Below are 6,861 nucleotides of genomic sequence, written 5' to 3' on the forward strand. Positions count from 1 at the left end.
AAAATTAATTTTAATAATTTATTTAAACATATATTATCATTTCAACATGTAATTGACCTAAAAAGTTATTAATGAGATATTTTGCATTCTTTATTTTGTACTGTCTTCAAAATCTGGAGTGTATTTTAGTACATCACAATTCAAATGCTTAATTTTTATCTGTATTTTTCTGTATTTAGATTTCACAAACTCACAGTTGAGAAAGTAGACTCCCATACCCAAGTTATTCCAAATATACTTTAAAATTTTATGATAACTGATTCATATATCAGTTTTAAGTTTAAATTTATAACAAATAAAATTAAGAATGCAGTTCACCACACTAGTTACATATTAGTGTTCAAGAGTCACGTATTGGACAGCATGGACTAGAGGAAATGTGGCAGGTAAGCAGACAGTTATAAAGTGTGACTAAGTGCTATGTTAGAGCAGGAATAGAGTGCTCTGGAAACACATGATAGGGGTACTGATAAAGCTTGGCAGAGGGAATTTATTTGGTAAGTTTTCCTGGAGAAAATGCTTCTCTCTATCCTGAGAACCCAAGGATAAGCAGGAGCTAGAGAGGTGATAAGGAGAAAAAGCATCTATCAGAAGGAATAGTGCTGGAGATGAGAAAAAATATAGCATTTTCACAGATCTGAACAAATTTCAGAGTGATTGATGCATTGAGTGCATATGTATGTATACTAAATAGGGGTTAGTTTATGGAGGAAGAGGTGGAAAAAAGAACAGTTGAGAAGTAAGGCTAGAAAAGTAAGCAAGGGAGAAAATCATGAACTCTTCCACCAAACATAATAAGGAAGTCAGACTATCCTGAAGGCAATGAGAAACCACTGAAGGATTTAAACAAGGTAGTTACATGATCATGCCATGTTTATTGAAGACCATTCTGGCTACCATATGAAAATAGTTTAGAAGATAAAAACCAGTGTCTGGCATCTCATAGCCATTAGGATAGATATTGTTTTTAAAAAACAAAATGAACAAACAAACAAAAAGAACAGATAAGCAAAAGGTGGTGTATACATATGAAGTAATATTATTCAGGCTAAAAAGGAAGGAAATCCTGGCATATGTTCCAACATGGATGAATCTTGCAGACACATGCTAAGTAAACTAATCCAATCATAAAAAGACAAATACTATGTGATTCCACTTATATGAGGTATTTAGAGGAGTCAAATTCATAGAGACAGAAAGTAGAATGGTGATTTCCAGGGTGTAGGGCAAGGGGGAAATGGAAAATTATTTTTTAATGGTTATGAAGTTTGCTTTGCAAGATGAAAAGTGTTTTGGAGATAAATAGTTGTGATGGTTGCACAACAACATGAATGCACTTAATACCACTAAACTGCGCACAGTGTACATTCAAAGTACAAAAGAAAAAAACTGCCAACCAAGAATATTATACTCAGCAAGCCTATCATTCAGAAATGAAGAAGAAATAGTGTATTTCCCAGACAAATAAAACCTGGGAGTTCACCACCGCACAACAAGCTCAAAAAGCAATCCTGAAGAGAGCCCTACATCTGGAATTTAAAAAGTGATAGTCACCACCATGAATACATGAGAAAGAACAAAACCCACTGGGAGAGAGGATATGCAAATATGAAAGAGAAATAAACTATATCTTACCACCTCAAAAAACCAATAAACACCAAAGACAGACAAAAAAGAGAAAGAAAGGAACAAAAGATATTTAAAACAACCATATGAAATTCTATAAAATGCTAGGAATAAGACAATACCTTTCAATAACAACCCTAAATACAAATTGATTGAATTCTTCACTCAAAAGACATAGACTGGCTGAATAGATTTAAAAATTAGACCCAACTATATGCTGTCTACAAGAGATTCACCTCACCTGTAAAGATTCACACAGAGTGAAGGGATGGAAAAAGACATACCATGCAAATCGAAACCAAAAACAAGCAGGAGTATCTATTCTTACATCAGAAAAAATAGACTTTAAACCAAAAACTATATAAAGAGTCAAAGAAGGTTATTATATAATGATAAAGGGATCTATCCAGCAAGAAGATATAACAATCATACATATATACACACCCAACATCAGAACATCCAGATATATTAAGCAAACCCTATTAGACCTAAAGAGAGAGAAAGAGTCCCAATAAAATAATAGTTGGGGACATCAACACTCCTCTCAACATTGGACAGATCATCTAGGCAATAAATCAACAAAGAAACACAGGATTTATGCTACACTTTAGACCTATTGGACCTGGCAGATATCTATAGAACATTTCACCCAACAACTACAGAATATACATTCTTCTCATCAGCACATGGACATTCTCCAGGATACACCACATCTTAGATCACAAATCAAGTCACAATAAATTTTTAATAATTGAAATCATTTCAAGTATCTTTTCAGACCACAATGGATTAAAATTAGAAATCAATAACAAGCAAAACTTTGAAAACTATACAAATACATGCAAATTAAACAACATGCTCCTGAATGACCTATAGGACAAAGAAGAAATTAAACAGGAAATCAAAAATCTCTTGAAACTAATGAGAATAAAGATACATCATACCAAAACCTGGGGGTTCTGCAAAAAGACTGTTAAGAAGGACATTTATTGCAATAAATGCTTACCTCAAAAAAAAAATAGAAAGACCTTAGGTAAGCAACTAATGTTATACCTCAAAGAACTAAAAAAAAAAAAAAAAAAAAAACAGACCACAATGGATTAAAATTAGAAATCAATAACAAGCAAAACTTTGAAAACTATACAAATACATGCAAATTAAACAACATGCTCCTGAATGACCTATAGGACAAAGAAGAAATTAAACAGGAAATCAAAAATCTCTTGAAACTAATGAGAATAAAGATACATCATACCAAAACCTGGGGGTTCTGCAAAAAGACTGTTAAGAAGGACATTTATTGCAATAAATGCTTACATCAAAAAAAAAAATAGAAAGACCTTAGGTAAGCAACTAATGTTATACCTCAAAGAACTAAAAAAAAAAAAAAAAAGAATAACCCAATCCCACAATTAGTATATGGAAAGAAATAATTAAGATCAGAGCAGAACTAAATAGAATAGAGACAAAAAAATTCAACAGAAAATATGAAAAAACAAAAAGTTTTTTTTAGAAGATAATCAGAATAGAAAAGCCATTAGCTAGACTGAAAAAAGAAGAGAGAAGACTCAAATAATAAAAATCAGAAATGAAAAAGGAGAGGTTAGAACCACTACTATACAAATACAAGAATCATTAGAAATTATCATGAACAACTATATGGCAACAAGAAAACCTGTAGAAAATGGATAAATTTTTGGACCCATATAAACTACCAACACGGAACCAAGAAGAAGTAGAAAAACCTGAACAGACCAATTACGAGCAACAAGATTGAAGCAGTGATCAGCAGTTCCACCAGTTGACTCTACTACTGAATTCTATCAAACCTTTAAAGAGGAATTAGTACTAATTCTTTTTGAGCTATTCCAAAAAAAATTGAAACAGCGGCCCCTCTCCCAAACTCATCCTATGAAGCTAGCATCACCCTGATATCAAAACCAGATAAAGGTACAAGAAAAGAAAACTACAGGACAATATTTTTAATGAACATAGATGTAAAAATCCTCAACAAAATATTAGCAAATAGTATATAGTAGCACACCAAAAAGATTATACATCGTGATCAAATGGGATTCATCACAGGGATGCAAGGATGGTTCAAGATATGCAAATCAATAAATGAGACATTCCACATCAACAAAATCAAGGGCAAAACCCATATGATTATCTCAATAGATGGAGAAAAGCATTTAACAAAATTCAACATCGCTTTATGGTAAAGACTCACAACAAATTAGGTATACAAGAAAAGTGTCTCAACACAACAATAGCCATATATGACAAAGCCAATATCATCCTGAATAAGGAAAAGCTGAAAGCTTCCCTTTAAGAACAGGAACAAGACAAGTATACCCACTCTCACTACTCCTATTTAACATAGTATTAAAAGTACTAGCCAGAACAATCAGGCAAGAGAAGGAAATAAAGGGCATCCATATTGGAGAAGATAAAGTCAAATTGTCCCTGTTTGCAGATGACATAATCCCATATATAGAAAAATCTAAAGACTCTATCAAAAAACTGTTAGAGAAGATGAACAAATTCAGTAAAGTTGCAGCATACAAAGTCAATATACAAAAATCAGTAGTAGTTTTATACTTCAACAACAAACTAGCAGAAAAAGAAATCGATAAAGTAAGCCCATTTATAATAGCTACCAGAAAAATAAAATATCTAGGAATAAATTTAACCAGGAAGTGAAAGATCTCTACAAGAAGAACTACAATTCACTGCTAAAAGAAGTTAGAGAGGACACAGAAAGATGGAAAACATTCCATGCTCTTGGACTGGAAGAACTGACATTATGAAAGTGTTCATACTACCCAAAGTAACCTACAGACTCAATGCAATTCCTATCAAACTACCAATGACATTCTTCACAGATATAGAAGAAACAATCCTAACATTCATATGGAGTAACAAAAGACCCTGAAAAGCCAAAGCAATCCTGAGCAATAAAATAAAATAAAATAAAATAAAATAGAATAAAATAAAGCCAGAGGCATTACAGTACCTGACTTCAAATTACACTATAAAGCTATAGTAACAAAACAGCATGGCACTGGCATAAGAACAGACACGGGGACCAAAAGAAAAGAAAAGAGAGCCCAGAAACCAACCCACATACTTACAGCTGACTGATCTTTGAAAAAGACACTAAAAACATATATTGAGGAAAAGACTCCTCTTCAATAAATGGTGCTGGGAAAACTGGATATCCATGTGTAGAAGAATGAAAATAGACCTGTACGTCTTGCCACATAACAAAATCAACTCAAAATGTGTAAAGACTTAAATATAAGACCTGAAACTATAAAACTCCTATATTCAAACATAGGGGAAACACTTCAGGATGTAGGACTGGGCAAAGACTTTATGAATAAAATCTCAAAAGCACAGGCAACAGAAGAAAAAACAAACAAATGATATTATATCAAACTAAAAGCTTTCTGAACAGTGAAAGGAACAATCAACAGAGTGAAAAGACAACCTGCAGAAGGGGAGAAAATATTTACAAACTATGTATCATACAAGGGATTAATATCTGGAATATACAAGGAACTGAAACAATTTAACAGTAAAAAAAATAATCTGATTAAAAAATGGGTAAAGGAGCTGAATAGACATTTCTCATAGGAAGACATACAAACATACCAACAGGTATTTGAAAAAAACAATGCTCAACATCACTAATTATCAGGGAAATGTAAATTAAAACCATATCGAAATATCATCTCACCCCAGTTAGACTGGCTGTTACCAAAAAGACAGAGAATAACAAATGCTGGTGAGGATGTGGAGAAAGGGAAACCCTTATATACTGTTGGTGGGACTGTAAATTAATATAGTCATTGTGCAGAACAGTATGGAGGTTTCTCAAACACCTACAGATAGAACTGCCACGTGATCCAGCAATCTTACTGCAGGGTATATATCCAAGGGAATAGAAGTCATCATGTCAAAGGGATACCTGCACTCCCATGTTCATCACAGCTCTATGTACAATAGCCAAGAGTTGGACCCAACCTAAATATCCATTGACGGACAATTGGTTAAAGAAAATGTGTTATAAATACACAATGGAATACTACTCAGCCATAAAAAAGAATGAAATTCTGCCATTCGCAGCAACATGGATGAGCTTGGAGAAAATTACATTAAGTGAAATAAGCCAGGCACAGAGAGAGAAATACCATGTCTTCACTCATAAGTGGGAGCTGAAAAAGAAAGAAAACAGAAAGAGAGGAAGGAAGGAAGGAAGGAAGGAAGGAAGGAAGGAAGGAAGGAAGGAAGGAAGAGAAAGAAAAGAAACAACAATCACAATAATACATTGAACTTTCAGAAGGAGAGAACAGAACTGTAGTTACTAGAGATGAGAAAGGGGGAGTGGCAGGAGGGGTTACTGAGAAAGCGGTTGATGGACACAAAGAATGATTATGTTTTATAATGATGAATATACTAATTATCCTGCTTTGATCCATAAATATGTATAATCAATTATGTTTCAATAAAAAATGGTTAAGATGGCAAAATTTATGTTATGTGTATTTTAACAAAATTTTTAAAAACCAAGAATGATAGCTAGGTATCAAGTTAAAAGGGGTTATTGCTGTGATTCAGGCAAGAAATAAAGATGGGAGCTGAAATGGAGTAAGAGAGATATGGGTGGAGAGAAGTGGGTTGATTTCAGGGATATTAGGGAAGAATGTATTGGCAATTGATTTCAGTCTTGGGTGTAGGAGGGTTAGGAGTTAAGCTATTCCCCAGGTTTCTAGTGTGAGCCATTAGGATGGGCAGTGACGAATTCACTGAGACAGGGAACAAAGAGGACACATAGACTTGGCTGGGGTAGGAGAATAAGGGGCTCATCTTCAGACACATTAATTTTGAGGTGCTTGCAGGGAATCCAAGGGGAATTGTTCAGTAAGGAGTAGGGAATAGAGGTCATAATTTCTGGAGATAGATCTTGGAGCCACTCTCACTGGAGGATAATTAAAGCAGTAGGAGTTGATGATCACCAAGGGTTTGCCATAGACGTTTATAGTTTAGTTTGTTGGCCAGCACATTTCCTTTGATTTTCTTTTCTTTTCTTTTCTTTTTTCTTTTTTTTTTCTTTCTTTCTTTCTTTCTTTTTTTTTTTTTTTGGTGGCTGACCAGTATAGGGATGTGAACCACTGTCTTTGGTGTTATCAACTCCCTTGATTTTTTTTTTTTTTTTTTTTTAGTTTTTTG

Source organism: Galeopterus variegatus, unplaced genomic scaffold (assembly GCF_000696425.1).
Source record: "Galeopterus variegatus unplaced genomic scaffold, G_variegatus-3.0.2 Scaffold2620, whole genome shotgun sequence".
NCBI classification, from domain to species: Eukaryota; Metazoa; Chordata; class Mammalia; order Dermoptera; family Cynocephalidae; genus Galeopterus; species Galeopterus variegatus.